Source organism: Haliaeetus albicilla, chromosome 23 (assembly GCF_947461875.1).
Source record: "Haliaeetus albicilla chromosome 23, bHalAlb1.1, whole genome shotgun sequence".
NCBI classification, from domain to species: Eukaryota; Metazoa; Chordata; class Aves; order Accipitriformes; family Accipitridae; genus Haliaeetus; species Haliaeetus albicilla.
Window position 1 is genome coordinate 20163453 of NC_091505.1, and position 23154 is coordinate 20186606.

Below are 23154 nucleotides of genomic sequence, written 5' to 3' on the forward strand. Positions count from 1 at the left end.
ACCTTCGCTGTCTAACTTTTATAAACATGCTGCTGCTACTGATGTTTATTATGCTTGTGACATAGCTAATGTGAAAAGCACAAGGCAGGAGAATATGCAGCCAATTAACCTTTAGATGGAGCTGTTTCTCCTTGGATGATGTGAAGGCTGCAAATACTTAGTGTACCTAATAAGTAAAGAAAGAATGGACTGATTTGTGCTGTAGCTCAGTAATAGATTTTTTTTTTGCAAAAAAAAGTATGTTTATCACTGCCAAAGAAAGGCAAATGTATCATGTTCATACATGTTCAAATATCTTTTAAAAGACCTAAATACTGATAGAGAAAAGAAAATGTATAATAATGTTTTGGAAAATACATGAGCATATTCTGTATAACTCCAGTTGGGGATAGTTTTGTCTCATGAAAAAAAAAGTGAACACTGCATGTAAGATAATGTTACACAGTTAGCGAGCTGAGTTTCTGAGTGTTTAAATATTTCCCTCGGAGATGAGAAAAAGTTGAGGGGGTTTTTTTGTTTTTTTTTTTTCCCCCTCCTGTGAGCAGCAGTGTATTCGTGGGAGTGATCCTCGAAAGGATAAGAGCTATTTGTTTGTTTCCTATCATGATTAACACAGACTTCCTTCATTAACAAGGCTTTCACGGTTTATCAGCATTAACTCCAGCATACCCAAGGCAATTCTGTTAGTTGGTCCTTGGGAAGTTGTCTAATCTACCTTTGAATTAAGTGCCGCTTCAGAATGATGTGTTTTCCGACACGTGTAGTTCCAGATCTCTGCCCTTACGCAGGATAAACCTGTTCAAGTGGTCTACAGATTCAGTGGTGCCCACCAACAGTTCATCAGCTACTCCAGAGCATGCAGTTAATCTAGCCTGCAGGTTTTTTGCTGTCAAGAAATTTGGGTTTGGCTACGGGCTATATTAATTTTTCTGGCAGCAGTAGCAGCCTGCTTCTGCCTTTGTTGTACCACTCTGTTATAAGACAGGGGCACATCCATGATTTGATGAGAGAGCAGAATCATCCCACAGGGAAGAAGTATCTGGAGTTGACCTGGTGGCAAATGAACAATATATTTAGCCCAAGGACATCTCTCTTTTTTTCTCATACGGCTTGAATTGTTAAGAATAGAACTGACCTGCTGGGTGCATTGGTCCACGTAGGCCAATATTTGATCTCCAACAGTGGCATTTTAGACTAATACTGTTTAGGGTGATTGTGTGAGCCTAGTCACTTCTGGTTATCCATTCACCCTAGTCCTCCTGCATCCACTTGATATATTAGGGATATTAGATGCTCTCTGCCTGTTCCCTTTACTGTGTATTTTGGTAGTGCAGGATTATACAAATAACAGTTCTGTTTTCAGATGGATATGTCACCTTCGTGATTTTGAAAATGTTCACTTTATATCCCTTTCAGCCTTTTCCTTTCCAGATGGAAGAGATCTAGCCTTTCAGCCATCCCTTGTAAAAGCAACTGTGTTCCATCCCTTTGGATCAGTTTAGTTGCCCATGTCTCCCACCACTGTATCCTCTTGAGGCAGAGGCCAGAACTGGACCCAGTACTCACGATATGGTGTAGTCTGGTAAATATGTTTTTGCCATTACTAGTAGGCAGCAATATGCCTTGCAGCGACTTACCAGTGCAGGGTGTTGTGACTTTTCTGGGCTTGGTCTGTGCTTGAGCTGCTTTTGGCTTATTCTTAACAGTTACTTAGTGGGCAAGTGACTACTGCTTGACCTAGTGTATTTTTGAGATGAGCATTTCTGGTAAAGGCTTGAGATTGGCAACTCACTGCCTAGCAACCAATATTCCTCTATGGCAGATGGGGCTACAGGGAAGCTATTGTGCCACTGCAAAACAAACAAAACCAACCAACCAAAAAAAACCCCCAAACAAACAAGAAAAACTAACCCAAATCATCTATGGGAAATGCACTAATATGTGGTCCGGTTGTTTTCATCTTTCATCTTCTTTGAGATAGTATTATTCTTAAATGAAGATAGGATAAACTCAAAGCGGTAAGAAACTAGCAATCTTTGGGCTAGGGACAGACACTGTGGAATGCAGTACAAACATTTTTAATGATTTTTTAATTATTTGCTTAATAAGTATTTAATCATTAAACAATTTTAAATATAAATTATATTACTTAAACTTTAAAGGTGTTTTTAAATTATGTGGTTTTAGGTCACTGATGTTTTTTCAGCCTTGCTAAAGACTGTTTCTGGGAGCAGCACACAATGCATTAATAAGTGACTGTGACAATGTTCTTACAGAGAGCTTTCCTGCTTACTACTGGTTGCTGCACCAATTCTGTCTGGCTAGTGTAGGTGAAATAAGGCCCATTCTGTTGCTCTTAGGATACAGCAGAAAACAGGCTACACAAGTGAGGTATTTAGCAAGGTACCCAATGCTCTGACTTTGCAAGCTTGTTGATTAGGCTCAGAGTTAATGTTTATTTAAGCTATACTGAAATAAAAGCCCTGCCCAACCAACCAAACCACAAAACCCAATAACAAAACACCCCAGACTTGCTGTTAAAAAGGTCTATGAAAGATACAGGTGACGAAATGAAGGGAACCGTGCTTGGACTACTTACACTGTTACATCAGAAGTGGACTTACTGACAAAGCAGCAGCTAAGCCTTCAGTCTTTGCGTACATCCAATTTGCATCTGTTGGACAGATGCAATTCAGAAGTCTTTCTAAGGAACTCACGTGTAAGGCAGCGTTTCCCTTGAGCTGCTGTCATCAGAGGATGGCTTTTAAAGACTGTGCTTCAAGATTCTTACAATACCCTTCTAGATTTTCTTTCTGCACAGAGGATATTAACTCTTATAGGTGATTTTCCACTTCAAAATGTTTTTCAGAGTCTAGATGAATTCAGTGTTTTATCCTGAAATATGATCTTCCCTGTCCAGGAGAGCACCTGGCTGTTCTTACTTAAACTAAGGATTGCTTCATTTCTTTAGATACATAGATAACTACTTCGATAACTTCAGGCAGTGCTTTGTTCAACATGGGTTAAAATGTTGCAACTGCTTTCTGTTAATGCAGATGAGAATGAGTATTTCACTGAATCGTAGATTTTCATCAATCTATTTTTATTGAAAATTATTATTAGTAATCTCAATATCTAAATGCATGTAGCTCATTACCGCCGCTTCATTGAGACAAGTCACAAGGGATGGTTAACAAATTTAAGATGATTGATTCCCAGTTGCTTTCTACTAAGCATGTCATAATACCTGTGTCTTTAAACAGCATGACTCAGCAGCATGCAGAAGAAAGAAATACAGCTATTATTACTAAAAACTTTTTGCTTACAGCTTTGTAGAGTGACTTTTTTGGATAGCTTTCACATGGTTCATCAGCACGACAGACACTAAGTGTGTTTGTTAGCCATTGTAAGCTTATTTGGGAACTTCAGTTGTGAGCAAACATCCTGGTTGGATATGTTGTCTTCCTCTGCTGGTGATACCAACTGAAATTTGAAGTGAGAAGTGTTTGTTAGTAGATCAGAGCCATAAATGACTAAGCTGGTGTTGTAGCAGCTTGAAGAGTAGAAGGTGTGTTATAAGGACTGTGTTCTAGGGAAGCAACCAGCTTGTTGCATTAGTACTGCAACTCCTGTGGCCCTGCAAGAGGGGAGCAGAATGGGTGAAGGCAGTACCACGTTGCAGAGCTTGAAGGAAGCTAGGGGACCATCAGCTGGTTTTCCAGGCTTACAAGAGAGTGGCTTGATGGGCTTCCTTAGAAACCAGTGTGAATTTTGTAAGGGAGGAATCCAGGAATTGTATTAGCACTAATTTTGTATGGGTTCATAAACACTAATCTTCCCTTTGTGAAGTAAGTTTTTAACAGTAGTGGACATTCACAGTTGTTTCAAGAGTTACAAGTAAGCTGTTGACTGTCTGTAGACCTGAAAACAGGAAGCGTTCTGGTTCACAGTAAGAAATGTGAAGTGTAAGAGAGCAAAAGAAACGTAGTGTTGTTATGAAATTGGCTTGAATCTCTCAGAAAACACTCTATGGTATCATCTTGAGAATGCTTGAATGCTAAATAACAGCTTTTAATGATTGGATAATGAAAAGCATATTTGTAGTACTGTTCTTTATATGTTACTGACTTTGCAGTAGTTGAAAAGGATGGTCTGTGGTGCTCAGGTAGACAGAATCCAGAACAGATTAATAGAAAATATGTGGTGAAGAACAGAAATTACGGGCAAATTAAAGACATCAGATTCACTCCTTCATTAATACCAATGTAATAAATGTGATTATTTAATAGGAATTAAAAATCTTAAACTGTCTTGCCTGTTAATTTCAAACTCTTGAGAAGAAAGAATATTATCCAAAGCCAACAATACAGATGAGTTGTGTCAAATTAATCTAAAACTTCTCAATTCCTTTTGGAAACTTACGTGTGGGAGATATTCCTAGCAACTCAAGTCAAGATAGCCGGAACCAAAAGACAGTGGCATAAATACAGTTTTCTGCTTAACTGCAATTGCAGCCTGTCGTTAATATATCCTTGCTTCTATGTTACCAAGTCTTTGTTTAGCACCTGCTCCTCTCTTGACTCTCTGAAGACCTCCTGCAACCTAATTCAGATATTCTGTCTGGCTTCTGGTAAGATCCCTGCAGGTTGTGATAAAGCTTTATTAGTTTCATTAGACTTTCATTACAGAATAATCAGAATCATGGTAACAAATCATCTCGTTATTGCTGTATAAATCTTGCATCATAGCTGCTTGTTTCTTAGTAGTGAGTAGCTGAATGTTCTGCAAGTGCAAGAGGTAAATAAATCTTTGCTAGGCAAAGGCCTGCCAGGCTTCTATTTATTTCCAGACAATTGTGAAACTCTTCCTCAAGCCTTTACTCATACTTAGCTTCCATGAATGAAGTAATTGAGTAGCTGTTTCACCTGTTGTCTGGCAGCATCCTAGAAGGTACCCAGTAACTGTTTAGAACAGGATGTAATGGGAAGCAGTGCTGCCCTATAAAGCCCAACCTGTGAGTAATAGTCAGAACTTTACTTCTCTTTTAAATTTGTCTTTGTATGTACTATGAAGAGAATATCTAAGAACTTTTCTAACAGGGGTATCTTATGTAGCTATTTCAGATTCTATTTTCCTACACAGTGTTGTAATTAAAGGAATTACAAGGTGACAGGATGACTTCTAACCTTCTAAAATAATTTGTCTCTTGATGTGATAGCAATTTAAAACCACTTTAGAGGTGTGATCATTTGGAGAAAAAGCAGAGAATCAGGCTCAGACTTGCGATGCAAAGGCAATCTAAGTTTCAGTTAGAAGTACTCAATACTACTTTTGTGGGTTTTTTGGTTTTTTTTTGTTTTTTTTTTTAAATACATATGCGAGTTCAGCAACAACATTTTTTATGTACTGGTGATCTCTGTGTGATGCATAAACTTGCATATTGTGTTAACTACTGTGAAATTAATGACGTTTTGTACTGTCCTTATACATCCTTGTCCCCGGATCGGCATTCCTGCAGATTTCTTCTAATGTTGGATCATTTTTAGCAGGCTTTTTTTTGTTTTGCATTTATGATTCTAAACATGCTTCCTTGCTAATTTATTATTTTGGATTGATTGTCAAAGGTGAATATGGATTTAGCTCTGTGCTCGTGCTCAAATTCTGATTGCTTAGTGCTGAAACATTGTCCTGGACAACAAGAAGTTATGTTTTCCTTACTGTGGTGCATTACTACATCTCTACATTAATAAACATACAGGCTCTCCAGATTAAAGATTATATGTCAGTAGTAATTTTTGCCTATTCTGAGAAAGAACTGAGCTGCTCAGGAATGCTGGAGTATAGACTTCTGTTCTCCTGCTCAGTGGTGCTACCAGGTCATGCTGCTTTTATCTAATCTTACAAGCAGTAGTGCTGTTTTTTAAAGAAACAAAAACTATACATTTGGGAGTATGTCTGTATTTCTAATTAATTAATACAGATTTGCTTATGGTACTAAGGAGCTGTGAGCAGAGCCCTGCTCTTTATGCTCAAGATCATATTGTGGAAAGAAATTCCTGTCCTGGGTGGGGAGGTAGGGGCTTGGTTTTTTTTGCTTGTTTGTTTGTTTGTTCGTTTTTTTAAATTTAAATTTATGGTCTGTCAGTGCAGTTGTTCGTAGCTGTTTTCTGTATTCCATCTTACTGATTGTGTTACAGAAATAATTTAACATGCATATGTTGCTCTGTGTGTCTGACATTGCCTTCCTGGTATTCTATTATGAAGCAGCTCATACTCTACTCTCTGCCACTTCAATTTGCCTTTTTGCTTTTTGCAATCAAGGAACACTATTTACTGTGTTTTAATACTGGTGTGGTTGTACCTATTTCAAAAAGGATGTGTGTTTCTGTTTGTTAAAAAGGATTGATTGGCTGTTGCCTTAAGAGATTTCATTATTAAGATTTGTGGAATGTTTTTTATTAGCAAAGCATTTTATTTGAATGTCATTCAGACCTGCTGCATATACATCTAGGGATCAACTGGCTTTATTTCAGAAGACAACCTGATACACTCAAATGTATGTTCTGTCACTTGTTCTGCATCTTCTGTGGAGGGATAAAATGGTTGGGGTTTTTGCAGTGTCCTATTTAGTACTAATGAACAATTTCTGGGCCTCCTCTTCAGATGATGGAGCTGAAAGAAGTTTTGCTATAGTAATCTTTCAGGAATTGTACCTTATTTCTCTTAAATGTTTTTCCTAGAGTGGTGTACTTGTATGTTTATAAATCCTCCTTGTATGTATACATTCATAGTTTAATTCTCCTGTGATTCAGACACTGACCTACTCAAATATTTCTTCCATGGGAAATAAAAGCTTTCACTGACTGACTGTAGTTTGTTCAGCTTTTGATAAATTTTTGAAGTCTTGGATTGCTTTGAAAGGCACATACTGTATTTCATGATGACATCTATATCTTAAAACTGGGGACTAGCCTGGGGATGCAGAGTAATTTCATATTATAAACTGACTTTTGCTCAGAATCTTCAGAAGGAAACTAATTTACATCAAAAATTAAACAAAAAGGAAGAAAAACAAATTTATAGAACAGCATAAGGTGATTACTTTTTTAATGATGTGAATGGATAGATACTTGTCTTCATTTCTAGTTTTAATGTTTGATTTTATTTATATTTATGTATCTTCTATCCACATTCCTTTTCCAGTGTAATTAAAATTTTTTAGTAGCATAAATATTTAGGAAGTTCAAAAGCTAGGCAAATAAACCTACTGTGCTATATTACTTTGGAATTGGATTATATAGTTTTCTGCTTTCTTGAAGAAAAGAGTGAAGTAATGGGTGGGGGGAACTCTTTAGTTTGCACAGAGGCCTCTGAAGGACTCAGGGGAGTACTTCTGAAGCACCCCTCAGTGTTTGACTGTTTTGGTCATGTAAAACTGACAGCTAAGGTAAGAGTATGAAATAGCTGTCAGAACTGAGATACTAGGTGTTTGGTAGTAAATAGAGTAATCCTACTGACTTCTCTAATACCAGAAAGTTACAGAACTGTGTTTCTCCGGGCACAGAAGAGAGCCTGCTCCTCTTCCCATTCTGCTGTGACAGCTTCAGTCTGAAATCTGTGTTGCTCATAGAAATACATTTGCAATTCCACATACCCTTCTACTTATATCCAATAAATTCAGGATTTATGGCTTAATTTTCTGCAGGGTGCAGCAGAAGAAGGCAAAATACTTTTGAGAAAAGGAATGAAGATAAAATAGGGAGGTTTGAGCCTGAAGAGAATCCTCTCTTCCTTTCAGGCCTACAGTTTGGTTTCTTAGAAAATAAAACCACGTCCTAAAATGTGTCATTTGTCAGTGATTCCATCATTCCTTATTGCTCAATACTTCTGAAAACCTGGATAAAAAGAATCTAAAAAAGAAATTAAATGCCTGAGTGTTAAAAGCAGTATCTCATTGACCAGTAAGTTATATTAACCAGCCATTTTCTCTAATGAATATATGTGGTGGCTGTGAAACAGAAATTGTATTAATTGCTGGGAAGTACAGAAATTGGTCTATGTACGAGAAACACCTTGTTGATGGGCGTTGATCATCAGCAAAAATAAGCATTTGTGTCAACTCATTTTGAGAAGAAAAACGGTGGTGAGTGCTCTTAAAGCCTGAGCTAATCTTGAGGTTAATTACTAACTACTGTTATAGTAAAAGAAACAGTTATTTGGTTTGGTTTGTGTTCTATGTGTTGCCTGGGTTTTTTTGTTTATTTTTGTTTCTGCTTGTTTGGGTTTTTTGAAAGCTTTAGAACCTATGACTGGCTTTTATATTTAGAAGAGCATTTCAGTATCTCATGAAATCCAGTTTTAAAATGTGCAGTATTTAGGATGCCTTCCTTTACACTTTTCTTTTTTTAACATTATATAAGAAAGTTTTGGTTTTCTGAACTTTTGAAGGGTTATCTCTTTTCTTATTTAGTGAAGAAAAAGCTTCTGTGTAACAGCTTAAAATAATAATGGTGAGAAAATAATCAAGTTAAAACATGGAAAAGGAGTGTGTTATTTTAGCATATTATTTTTTGTCCATTTTAGATGGACAAAAAGTAAACATTGTAAATAGTCTTACTAAATTTTCCTAGGGTTTATGTGTGTAGATGATGAGTGCTTGTCCTTTTTGAGCCACGCTGTTGAAGGACTTAGAATTTTCTTACTAATCCCTTCTAGGTAAGTGGCTTGTTTTTTCTGTTACATACTTTGTGCTCTCCATAGGTGTTACAACTTTAAAACTATTAGGGATCCAATAGTCCATACTTGGTATATTGAAATATATTGAAATTATCATTTTCTAATTCTAAAAGACTGAAATATCTAAATATAAATAGACATCTGTAAGTCCAAAAGACTTAGACAGAAATATCTTGAAATGTCATTATATAGGGATTTCTTCGTATTCTCACTATTATCCTATATATTCTAAGGCTCTTTCACAGCACCTGGTTTTGTTTGTATTTGTAAATCTTGTTGTTCACTTTACCTTTCCCTGTGCTTCTGGATGTTCCTCTTTTTATTTTTATTTTTTCAGACTGTATATTATAGCGCTCTCCCTGCTGCTTTAGAAGACCAGAATGTCTTAAAATGTTAGCATCACCTTTTGTAACAGAAAGAACGTTCATACAGAAAGAAGGGATTGCAATAACTCAGCAATCGGTGCATTTCCCTTCAGCATTGCAAAGTGTTTTGAGAACGTTCTGACACTGGCTAATATCATGTAGTGACGATTTCACGGGTTTGGAGGGTCTATACGAGAACTGGAATTGCCCTACGCTTGCTTTCTGAAACAGCAGTTGAACACCTTCCCACTTCGCTCACTGCAGCCTCTGTATCACCATGTCCGAACCTGCCAGGCTCCCTTGTCATACATGACAGCCGCACATTTGCTTGCCAGCCCTTTGCCCGAATGCTCCCAGGTGGCTGGGATACCACTAGGTTGCCAGTGTGTGAAACTGTGCCAACCACTGCAAATGGATAGGCCTAAAATTACAAATGTTTTCAAAAGAATTTAAAAAGCAGTCTGGCACAATAATAGAATTTACTGGAACTTGTGTCAATGGAGGCTTCAACATTTTATAATATGCCAGAACTTCGTTGTTTTCTGATTTACAGCAGATATCTCAGCTTCCTTTTACATGCATATATATGTATATATATTTACACACACATATTTATATATAATCTATAGAATCTCCCCCCCGCCCCCCCTCCAAATATATATTCTTTCAGCTTGCAATTTATTCATTCTTGGCTATATACCCCTTACCTGAGACTAGCACAGAGCAATCATACTGCTTTCTCTTTTGAGTATGTAAACAACATTTTCCACAACTGTAAAGTGAAAAAATGTGCTTTGAACCTACATTTAGAGCATTGAGAAGATTAAAACCTAATGTAAAAGTATTTTTGTATTGACAGTACAAGACACAGTATTGCTGACTACTAGAAATTGTATAAAAGGGCTGTCTGGAAGTGTTAATTTCCAAGTATGTTTTCATGGCCTGTGGCAGCAGGAGAAAGGAGACTGAAGTACAATAGCAGAAAATATTGTTGTGTTTTCACACGGATGTCAAGAAACTCTTCAGTCATTTTTTCCTGCCTTTCTCATGGAAGAAGCAGAACTACAGTAAATAGATCATAAGTATCTTCATGAGTGTCTGTGTAGAGCAAACTATTGTACAGAAATATTCACTGTGGTGAAGGTAAGTAGCTGAGGGATCTGGATCCACTAAAGCAATTCTCTGAGAGCACGATCTGGATGGAAGAATGCTGCTAAGCTGGTTGTAAGGAGGATCTTTTGTCAGGCCTTCTAATTTCTCTCCAGGAAAAGTCAGCTTTGTTCCTGGTTTAGGGGTATATACCCCTGTCCTTCCAACATGGCTTTGGTCTGATACTTAGTACTTTCTGATTTCTAGGCATGGGATGTTGAATGTATAGTTCAAAATAACGTCCCACTGAGGAGTATTGGTCACAAATGTATTGCAGTGCCCTGGTACTGCAGTTCATCTGCAAAGAGTCCAAATGAGCTACCTGCCTTTGCAACAGTGTTCATGTCCCTTAGTAGTTAATAAGAACAGAAGAGAAAGCTCTATAACCACAAAAACCTCTAGTTTCAATTTAGTTATTACATTTGTTATGGTTTGAGTACCTTTAAAGGAAAGCTGAAGATCACTTGAGAGGCTATTGCATCAGCTGAGGCAGGTTTTTAGGTGATGACATTAGTATACCTTTCATATTAAGTGCTAACATCAGTTAACCTTTCTTGATGGTTTATTGTTTCCTGGAAAAATTATTTTTTAGTGTGTCACTTTGCTTCACATGGAACAGCTATTCTTTCATGTTTCACCATTTGTAGCTGCAGTGATCCATCTTGCTGTAAAAGTATACACTGGTAGAAAGCTAAACAGTTTTTGCAGGCTGTCAGTGTTAATAATTTGTTCTGTTTTGTCCTAAGAATAAATCTTATTTCAATGAGTTTCATGAAAAGCTAAGTATAGCACAGGAAACAGAATCTGGGGTCAGGTAATGATATAGTGCTTTTCTCTGAAAAAGATTATTTCTGTGGAAGGTGATATAACTATTTTAGTGAATTCGTGTAATATTTTTTTAAACTATTTGACATTGTTGAAGTTTCTGAAATTTTCTTGCTTTTATGAAGGGATACATGCATACTGTGAGAAACCTAATTTTCCAGAGAAAACAAGATCATAATGGAAGTGTAGAGTGTTCCTTCCTGTAAACAGATAGTTTTGTTTATTTTGGGGTGCGTGTTTCTTTGACCAGCAGTATCTATTTTGAATTCCATTGTAAAGTCTTGAGAAAAAAATAATTAATTCTCCTTCTCATTAGTCTTTACTATAATTCAGAACTGAACAGCCCTTTAGAAACAAATGCTTTATTAAAGTTTTAATTGTTTTGAATTTCTTGTTGAAATTGAGATTCAGGTAGGGAAAAACTTTTCTAACAATAGAGAGAAGTACTTACCACCTTTGAATATGTTGCCTCACAATTCTCGCTGTGTTTCCTGCATAATCTTTCACGGCTCCCTTTTAGGAGACCCATGCATAAGGCTTAGGGTGGTTTGCCAAGTGCTTCAAAAGTTTGCTCATTATGTGTTAGTAATGATTTTCTTTTTAATACAATGAAACAATCAGTGATGCTGTTATAAGAAGAAAATCTGGATTTAGAAGAGGAGAGGGATCTCTGTCTTCCCATCCTCGTTATTTGGCAAGTTACTTGCCTTGTAGTCTTTAGGGGGATTCTGTCTTTTTTTCCCTTATTTTCCTTCTTTCTTTTTTCTTTCCTTCTGGGGTTCAACATCAGATGCATTAAGAACCCAGGCACTTCTGTGAACGTCTGCCAAGTCTACTAAATTACTCTGGTGCTCACAACAGAAGATATTATGGCAGCTTTTGGAGAATCAGCTGGAGAAGAGTCTGTTGCTGCAATTTTTTCCTGTGGGATGCCAGGATGATGGAGTGTTCCATGCTACCACATAGAGCTATAAGCAGTTTGTAGTCTAATAATCACAGTGCAGAATACTGAATGCACAAAGACATGTCATTTTACAAAGTCGAATTAAAGCATGTACAACCGGGAAGATTTCATTGCATCCTCTATATTTTGAACTTCTATTAAAAAAGATTCATAGAATGATATACTTGTCTACAAATTTTCATATACTACTAAAGCCATATGAAAAACAGTAATGGGGTTGTGGTTTTGTTTTGTTTTTTTCAACTGGCAGAGCAGACTACAAGTGTTTGAAGAAATAAGTGGTATGGGGTTTGATCAAATCTTTCCACATAATGCATCAGAAATTGCTTGCTTTATTGTTTCTGTCTGAACCTTTTCTAGTCCCATCTTTGTTTAGTCCCGGTTCTTGTGACAGACCATTAGTAGCACCTTCTCAAAGTAGAAAATCACTTGTCTGATTACATTTAAGGCTTGCCTGTGCTTACAGATACCAGCAAGTTGTGTGGCTTAGTCTGAGACAAGCCTTTTTTTCTTCTGGTATCCCAAAACTTCATGTGTGTTACTATACCATGCAGAAGAGAACCCTCTGGAAATTAATATTTGTGGTGATTTATTGGACTGCTTGTGTTTCATTAGTGGTGGGAACAATTCATGTGGCTTCGTTGTTCCAACATGCTGCTCAGCTTCTGCAATCGGCCATTTTGGGTGGGCGCTCTGGCAACGTGTTGCTTTCCATCGTTTCATGTAGTCTTATCACTCTAATGAATGCCAGCTGATTTCATGGTTGCTGTTAAACATGTTGGGGGTGGGCTTTACTGTAACTTAAATGGTATTGGGCTTACTGATACGATAAAATTCTTTTACTATTTCAGTTGATGGCCACAGTTTTTTCTGTTTGGTGTCCATACAGGTCCACTGCTCTACTGATGTCAGGAGTCAGAGCCACGCTAGTTAACAATCATGATCTGTTTTGAATCACAGAATCACTTGCTTTGGGTAATAATATCTTCTCTGTAGAGTATGTGTAGAAAACCTGTGCAGCTTTGGATTCTAGATGCTGCTTGACACAATGGCCAACAGTACTTTGGTCTTGTGTACTTCTGCCATTTATTGTGCTGCCTGAATAAGGGAAGCCTATTGGGGTGGTTTTGAGATATGGTTTTGGCTAGAGAGTTGAGTAGCTTTGTAACGATAGGAGCAAAAGAGAGACTGTAGAGGAAAAACAAAACCAGGAATGGCTTTGTAATATAGATGGCCAAATGGCATTTTGTTGATGATGTTGGCTTTTGTTGAGGTGGGTGCATCTTTAGATGTTCTCACGCGTATGTTAGCCTACGTTTACGTAATCTGTAGGCAAGTAATTAGAATAGAAAAAGGAAAAAGGTATGGAAAAAGATCAGAAATATCTAAAAGCTGTATCCACCCTAGAACAGGATAACAGTATAAAATAAAAATGTGTTCTTGTTTACCTCCAGTAAATAGTTGTGCTAACAATAGTACTGTGCTAGTGCAGGTTAAAAGCAGTGATACAAGAATCTTGCAAAGTGTTTTCACTTTTTATTTTGCTAAACTGTTCTTGTGGGATTTTTTTTTTTCTGCTTCACGTAGTAGTATACCAATACTGAGAGTGAGTGTGCAATAGGAATCTCCATCAGTGTGATTTACACTGCTGTTTAACCCTAGCAATTGCATTTCCATTGAAGAGATTGATGCAGCCTTCTACCTTTCTTCCCATGTGCCAGCACAAATACATATGGCCTCACAGTGAATTTGATTGAATTAACTTCTTGTTATTGTTCGTAAACTTGGATCACTTGCTGTTTCAATTCACCACATGTGAATGCTTGTGCTGACACAAGAAAGGAGGTGGCTCTGGGCTATGAGTGAACAACTGAATGATGGAAATGCTTCTTTTAGCAGCAGATTGATTAAAATGGTTGTTGATATTCCACTGTTTTTAAACTGTGTCAAAGATCAAAAGCTTTTTCTGCAGCTGCAAATGGTATTTTGGAAGCAACATACAAGAACTAATGATGCTGCCTCCAAGCACAGTTAGCTGTAGTTGCATGTCTTTCACATTTTGATATCTGTGTGCATGGGAAGTGTTAGGGATTTAAGCTTGCAAGCCTACTATTTCTGCTTTCAATTTTGGCTTGGAATCTTACTTCAAGAATGGCATCGTAGTATTGAAAAGTCAAAATGGGTCTTTACTTGTCAGAGCTCATGCCTCTTTCCGCTTCCAATAATTAGATGTATTTGTATATTTTTTATCTAGTCAGACAGTTATGTGTAAAGGATATCCATTTTCCATATTTATTTACTTTTTTATAGATGATAATCTCATGAGAGTTTCCTGCCTTTTATTGTAGTTCAAATTTTTAAGGTTTTTTTTTGGCAGGGAAGGAGAGAGAATGGTTTGTAGAGCCATGTTTTGCTTGAATATATGTATATCCAAATTAATAAATTACAAAAAAAAAAAAAAAAAGGCAGACCAGAGGAAAGGGAAACAGTTAAAAGATCAAACTTCAAATGAAATATATGCTTGGGTTCATTTGGAGAGAGAGATACTTTTCTCAACCGCATGGCAGGATTTATATCTTGGAATAACCTTCAGTTGCTATTACTTACTTCAATTATATAGGAGAAAGTGTTCTTAAAGGCTTCAGGATAGCTTAGTTGCTTAACTTAAGACTTCTTTCACATCCTTATATATCCTTCCTTTCATGCTAAAATATGTAGCATAGACTCTTGGGTGCAGTATTTCCTTTAGCAGAAGTACTTTGCACGCAATGAAAAAAATGAATAATGGCTGAAACATTTTTCCAGTTTTTCCTTACGTCATGGCACAAATTCTGTATGGCCTTCTTTTTTGCTCTCTTGATCAAAACTAAAGTGTCCTGTATTTGTCTGTTTTAAGACAGACCATAAATGCTTTTTTTTTTTTTGAGTGTCAGTTGTTAGTTCTGCTGTCTTTTCCCTAAAAATGAAGGTTGTTTGCTAGAATATATTCCATGTATGATAGTCTAATTTGTCACCAAAGCTCTTCCTTTCCTAAATAAAGTAATATTTGCAAAATACAGACAATATGAATGTTAGTTTGTCATACTGTTGCAGGGTTTTCATGTATTTTTCTCAGGATTATTGTTTTTGTTGGTTTAGCCATTCATATTTACTCAGTATTTCTTGTACAGATTTTCTTCTGTGTGTATACATATGCACACACTTTCTTCTCTTTCTTGTAACTGCTTTAGTGCTCTAGTATTGGGGATCAATTAATCTTGAATGCAGAGCAGTCTACAAACATTTCTCTAGTAGATCAGCTCGCATTGCTTTTATTGAGTGATAGTTCCACTTTTTACTTGCTTTATAGGCATCTATGTTAAAATATTTTGACAAAGGGTGATACAATTTTAATACTTTGTATCAAAACAATCTCCAAATAATTAGACCATACATGTGAGATGTATTTGATTCAGATTTTATAAGTCTGTGACTCACAAGGTTATAGCTTCTGAACAACAAAACAGTTTCTCAAAGAGAAGGCAGAAAAAACAAGTTCTTTGAAAATCAATGTTTTGAGTTCTCTTGAGGCTTATGCTTTGAAGCCTGCTTTTAATTTACTACTTGTTTAGTGGTTAAGTTCCAGTCTGGCTCTTTGGAGTTAAGTGAGCTCAGTCTTCTGACTCAGCAAGCACCTGCTCACAGAGGCAGAGGTTATTGGTAGTTTAGTGAAATTTTTTTTGGTTTTTCCTACGTGTGTTCCTTTTTCCCCAATTTTTTTCATTTTAGGCTAAGAAAAAAATGCATTATCTGTTAAGGCCTTCAGCATCTTCGGAAATGTATCATTATGACCTTCTTGTATACCTCTGAGAGTAGACACTGAACATACAATAGGCAGTATCAAGTCTAGGACACTGCGCTACATCTTAAGACAAATATCCGCATTCTATTGCGAAGATAATGGGGGAGGAGTTTTAAGCCGTTTTAAAAAATAGCTGTAGTTTGGCTCAACTGCACACAGATGAGGTCCTCTAAGATGAGCTAAGATCTGGTAGGTCAAGAAGGGTTGCACTCTTCTGCCTCTCTTAAAAATTGAACTTCATGACTTGAAGCTGTGCCCAGGCTGGTAACCCTCTGTTAATAGGTACTGAATTTGCTTCTCTGAATTATTCCAGAAGTGCATTCCAAAAATATCCAAAACAAAACAGTTTCTCTGTTCACCTCCTTCTGCATTAACTTTATTTCTCTTGAACACTTATTACTTCCATTTTGGTAGTATCATACAAAAGTTGTGGTACGATTTTGTTGTAAATCTTTGTAGAACTCCAAAGTTAGTGACATTGAAGATGCACAGTCAGAAAAACCCTTCCAGAAGTAAATAATAGTATTGATAGTTAATTTTTGTGACTTAATACCTCCTCTTATCTAGCAAAAAAAAAATTGGGTCTGTCATGTCTGTGAACATCAAGAGGCTTGTTTGATCACAGGTATGTAAGACTCTTTCATCCACTGCATACTTACTACAAAACAGAAGTAATTGTAGTTTGAAACAGTTCTTACAATGTGGAGCAGCTGGACAGTAATCACTTCTTGGGTTAGAAAGCCCACTGTCTTATAAGAAAGACCAAGATAGAGTTAACATGTAAGGGGAGGTAGCAGTGAGGGGATTTTTCTACTCAATTAAGAAAACCAAAGCATTTTGCAAGGCAATATTCCAAAATTTTGTGACTCAAGAAAATTATGAGAAGCAGCAATTAAAAAGTTGGCATTGTCAGATGCTTAATTTCTAAAAAGCTTCATTTTCTATTTTGGATTACTTGGAAGATGTTCTGTGTTTGTGAAAAGTGGGGGTGTTTGTGTGTGTGTCTCAATTTTGCCCACCACAAGGTTTTAAAATACAGAAATATTTGTAACAACTTCTACACAGGTATTATGCATGCAGATGTGAAGATTTAAGGTTGCTTAAGACTTTAGATAATCCCTGTTCAGAAAAAATGAAATGTCAGGTTGGTGGAATTCATCCTGGGTTTATGACATAGAAAAGGGTGAACCACCTTCCCATTTAATCAAACATTTCAGAACAAAGTATTTGAACTATATTCAATTCTTGGAAATCCATTTCTTTTTTCTTTGAGAAGGTAGATGCCATGACATTTTATTATTGTTTTAATTTCCATGTACTTCATTTTCTGCTTAATACCAGCTGAGTCTTAAGTCTGTTTTACCACAATTCTGTCATCTGTTTTATGACAGAAACTGAATGTAGCTCTTCTAATCAAACTGGACCAGGTTATTGTGATGGGGACCTCTTAACAAAGTTGCAATTTTAGGGATGATCAAGTAGCATAATAGAAATATTCATGTATCCATGAAGCCTAAAGTAATTCTTTCAACCTTTAATGTAGAGTTACTAAATCTCCATGAATAGTCAGGTTGTGCGTATATCCAATATTTATGGATTTTTTTGCTTGCTTGCTTTATGACACTGGGTATTACTAAACTCATGTCTTCTAGGAAGATGTTTCAAATGTTTCCAAAGGCAGAGTCAGAGAGCTTAATCAGATACTAAGAGTGAAGGTGAAATGAGTCAACTCCTTTAGAAACAATGTCAATTCAGTTAGAATTTCATTAGAAAAACACTACAGAGATTTATAATCCCAAAGTATCAGTAATTTATAATGCTTGCATTTGAAATTTTAATTATATCCTTGTTGAACCAACATTGTGCTTCATTACTAAAATTAGCTTTCGGTTTGCACTGTATCTTTCTATTTCAATTCTATGGTGGAGACATAAGGGAGTAGATGCACACAATACACAAAGATATGTTGAACTCAATTTTTTTGAACCTCGTAAATACATTCGTTAGCAAGCACATGCCTTAGTATATACATGTGTAATGGGTAGTAACTGAAGTCATGTCCCTGTAATCCTGCCTATATAAGTCTTAATAATGGAGATGAGCCAAGCTCTACTTCAGAACTATTTTAGGAACTTGAATGGTTCCACACAAATTTTCATACTGGCACAGGCAAGTGTAACCCTTTGGATTTACTCCAAATTTTTCATGAAGGTTAACAGTTACAGTCTTCGGGGTGTCTTAGTTCACACCATTAATCATTAATTTCTTCTCTTACCAACTATTTGTTGAATAATTTGTAGATAGTTTTGAGACTTTAATTTTTGCATAATAACTGTTTGTGGCTCTGTTTCTGCATGGTCCTGTATGCTGTGTGAATTCCGAACTCTTTGTTTTGAAAACTTTAAGGAAAGTGTCTTTCTCTGACAGGAATTTTATTTACTAATTACACTGTGAGAATTGTTACTCAAAACCAATATTGCTGCATGGTCATATATAATTTTATATGTAAATAATACCAAATGCCATAAGGAAGTCTTTTTGCTCTTATCAGTAATAAAAAATTGACAAAATACTGCAGTTCTAAACCATTTGTTAATAATCAGTTTGGTTCTTTATTACTTTAGAGAGGCATAGTTTTTATATAATACTATAGATTTGATTCCTCCCCACCCCAGCCCCCCCACCCTGCTTTAATTTGAGCATTAAGTACCGCAGACAGAACACATGTTCTGGTTTGGAAAGTACTTCTTTAGTAAACTTATAAATGAACTAGCAGTAGATTTTTTTTTTTTTAATTATTCTTTTTTTTTAAATTTTTCTGGCAGAATTGATGGTCTAGGTTCTCACAAGAAGGAAAACTCTGGCTTCTGAAGCATTGCTGAAAGGCAGAACTGCGTCTGCCTAAAATTTAAGATTTTCTTCAGAGGTTTACCAGGATTGGTAACCAAGTTTTTATATACTTACATATATATAGAGAGACATATACGTATATGTATATTAAAAAATAATCAAACTTTGTTTATATTATAACCTCGCTACTCTTTCATGTACATCTGGCCTATAGGAAAATAATTCAATGCATGCATGTCTTTTGGATAGCGTCAAACTCATTTCTTTGTTTTTTCTAACAAAAGCTGAAAAAGCCACACTCTTAATAGAACTGTCATTCTGTAGCACTGAACTTAGGCCAAAACTCCTTAATGTTTAGACTGTGCAGTGTTGGATCCCCAGGCAGCACAGATTTGATCCAGACTATGTATGAATACATGATATGATTTCTGTTCAGTTAGCTAGAACATATGATTAGGATTCATGATGGGTTACCACTTCTATGTTGGATGTAGAAGGACAGACACATGGGCATAGAATTAGAGCAGACAGACTGTGATATAAAAGTTGATGTAATAAAGCTAGTCTTCACAATTTTTGAACAAATTTGAAATGCTCTTAGGCTAGTGCTCGCAGTCATTTAGTTGACATAATCTGTCCCTAAATCTTTATTTACTGTGTCATTATACTATGGCATGGATTATTTTCAGGCATATGTATTCAGTGTGGCCTGTACAGTACCTGAGATGGATAGTCTATAGAAACACAGGCGTTTTCTCGTGAGTTCAAGTCACACCTTTGCAGCAAAGGCAGATGTATTATAAAATGTGTGTCTCTTTACAACTCCCTTGATTCTTTACCTCTGTGATATCCATCTCTGTTTGTTCCACTTCCTCTGAGTTTCACCTTATTGCCCTTGAGCTTCTCCCCTCCTTCACTGCAATTTTTTCCTGCTAGAGTTCTAAGGCATTGTCTTGCTGTTGTGCCTGTGTTTTGCTCTTCTTTTGTGACCTCTATTTCTTCTGCTGCTGAAGCTAATGTTTCCCTTTGCTACTCACCAATGGGGTTGGTGCCCCGATCTCCCTGTTTCTTCTCTGATTCCGTTCTTTCCCTGCTGCTGAGCACAAAAAAAATTTGGAGTGGAAAGGTAGATTAGCAAGTAAACTGATCAATGACAGTTTGATAACCTTCCTCCCAACCTGGAACTCCCAAACTATGAATTTTGCTCCAATGCGTCAGCCAAAAATGAATTCTGTAAGAAGATTTTAAAAAGAATGTAGTAAAAGAGCAAAGACAGTAACCACCACAGGGAGCTTCTACCGTTGTATCTATTTCAACAGTATATTAGGTCTTGGAAGCTGTACTTCTAAAGCTTTCCTTGGAAAATAACTTTTCTTTTATTCTTTCAAGAACTTTATGCCCTCAGGTTAGATACCAACACTGCGTAACACGCTCCATGCAACAATCCCATCCCAGGGAGAGGTGTTATACTTCGCTGAATTCTTCACGTATGTGTAGCAATACCTATTTGCTGGATGATCTTACTGATTGGTTAGTAAATGAAATAGAAATTTATGCAGCTGCTGTAGGAACTTGCATTTACTAGATCAGAACTTTATTGTGTTCAAGAAGTGGGTTTTGTAGTAGCAATAAAGTGGTGTTTTTAGACCTTAAAAATAACATACAGAGCAAGCACAGTGATTAAATAAAATATATTGATAGGGAACAGTATGATGTCTTGGGAGCAGCATGACATCTTTTGTGTCGGGTGGTGTGTTTTCAGAATAAGGCTTATGTAAACTCTCCTCTCCTGTCACTTCCAAGTGGATCAGTAGTGCTGCTGTATAAAATGGTGCATTCATGTGCTGGGAAGCTAGCTCATCTCTAGCTCTTTTTTTTGAGGGAGTTTCTAGGTATGGTCAGAAGTGCTCCAGAGCAGACAGACAATCAAACAATTACGTTAATTGGTAAGATATGACTAGAGCCAGTCTAACAGCGAGACTATAAATCAGGATTTTAAGGAGCAATGCTGAGGAGCTATAAGTTCTTTAGAAAGGTCTGTCACTTCTCAAGAGAAACGGTGTGACAAGGTCTCACAGTGAAAAGCTTTGTGATTACAGTAGTACCACTGTTTTCTCTTACTCCCTCCTGTTCGAGGGAGTCCAAAATTTTATAGATGTCTAATAAAAACATGGTAGAATCAGTCTGGCTTTCCTTTACATTCTAGCAGAGAGACACAGAATTTGACATTAACATTTCTACTTAGTAAGGGCATGGATATGGATTTGGGATAACCCTTGTGAAAAGAACATTCCAAGCACTGTTTGAATCAAGGGCTAGAAAACAAAGTACATCAAGCTTTTTTATTAAAAAAAAAAAAAAAAGAACCACGCAACAAATCTGAGCCAGGTGTATTAGCCTGTAAGATTTAAAGATCAAACTTTTTTAGACTGACCTACTTGATTTCTCAGTTTAAATCCTCTGAAGGATTTCTTCCAACATTAACGAAGCAGTGTTCTCTCACCAGCTAATTGTCGCATACTAAAGTAGTGATTAGAAACTCTTTTCCATGTTGCACTGCTGGCCACTGAAAGATGTGGAAGGTGCACTTTTTGCGGTATCTAGGACCTTAAGAGTGCAATTGTTAGAGGCAGCAAAGGATCAAAAGGGTGTTCATCTCTATTTTTAGAACTTGAGGGCTCAATACCTTACACCTTGTCCAACTGAAGGATGTATATCTCCTTCAGGAGTTGCCTCAGTAACTGAGCAGGTTGTGTTAGACATGTGGCTTCACTTTCACTTTTTTTTTTTCTTAATTGGATTCATGAGAAACAAAAGACAGACTTTGTTATCAGTCCCAGGAAAACCATTTAGTTCATTAGCATCTCTCACATCTATTTATAGTGTGGATAAATACAACTATCGGATAGAAGACTATTGGAAGACTATAATTGTCATCTAGCCTTGGGTCTCTTAAAAGAAATGTAAGAAGGGACAAAGATTTATGCACATTCCCAATGTGAATTTGTATTTTTGCTTGTCTCCTGCCATGCATATATAGATAGCTAATATTTCTGAGATTTTCTTATCTTCTAGATACATAAAAGATAACTTATACCTATTTGAGACATGTGTAAATGAGTTTGTTTTCATAGAGTATTTTTTGAATACAAGAAGAGAGTAGTTTATACCAGTACATATGATATTTTCATTTTTAACAACTTTTAAGCAGTGTTGCACTGGTAAGTCCTTTCACGCCTAGATGCCCCGATGTTTATTATATGGGAGAAAACACTTGCTTACTGTGATAGAGGACATATGTTAGCTATCACATCTTTGATACCATATAAATATAAGTTGGATTTTATTTTCTGTGATTTGGGGGGGGGTGTTAAAACACCTTCTATGAGGACACTTAAACCTACATATTTTACTTGAACTCACTGAAATTCCAATCACATGAACATAGGTTCTTCACAAGCTTATTAATTTGTGGTGGGTTGACCCTGACTGGGTGCCAGGTGCCCACCAAAGCTGCTCTATCACTCCCCCTCCTCAACTGGACAGGGGAGAGAAAATATAACAAAAGGCTTGTGGGTCAAGATAAGGACAGTTCAATAAAGTGAAAGCGAAGGAAAACAAATGATGTTATTCTCTACCTCCCATGGCAGGCAATGTCTGGCCATTTCCTGGGAAGCAGGGCTTCAGTACTTGTAGTGGTTGCTCTGGAAGACAAACGTAAAATAACGAATGCTCCCCCTTCCATTTCCTTTACTTAGCTTTTATAGCTGAGCGGATGTCATAAGGTATGGAATATCTGTTTGGTTAGTTTGGGTCAGCCATCCTGGCTATGTCCCCTCCGAAGATCTTGCCCAGCCCCAGCCTGCCATTGAGGCGGGTGAAAATGTTGGGAGAGACAGCCTTGATGCTGTGCAAGCACTGCTCAGCAGGAGCCAAAACACTGGTGTGTTACCAACACATTTCTAGCTACCGAGTACAGCTACCGAGAATTAACTCCGTCTCAGCCAGACCCAATACATAATTCCTGTGTCAAATTTGGTAGGCAAAGTTCTCAAGACCACTTCTCCTGCTGTTTTGCTTTGTACAAAACAATACTTCTTGATCGCAACAGCCTTTGGTAATATTTATTTTATTTGGACTCGAAGTATCCCTTAATGGAAGATTCAAGTCCAGAACTACAAGCTTTGAAAGAGTGTTGAATCCAAAATTAAGACACTTTTATGAAGCCCTCATACAGAAGTCACACATGGCTTTATTGAATACATTTCATTTTTCACATACTAAAAGAATTGCAGAAGAACTGGATTCTAGAAAAAGAACAATTAATGAAGATGGTTATAGAGAATTAAAAATCAAGGCAAAAGAAAAAAAGCTCTTTTTTTTTCAAAACCACTGAGTCTTTTTCTGCTGATGGACAAGTGTGT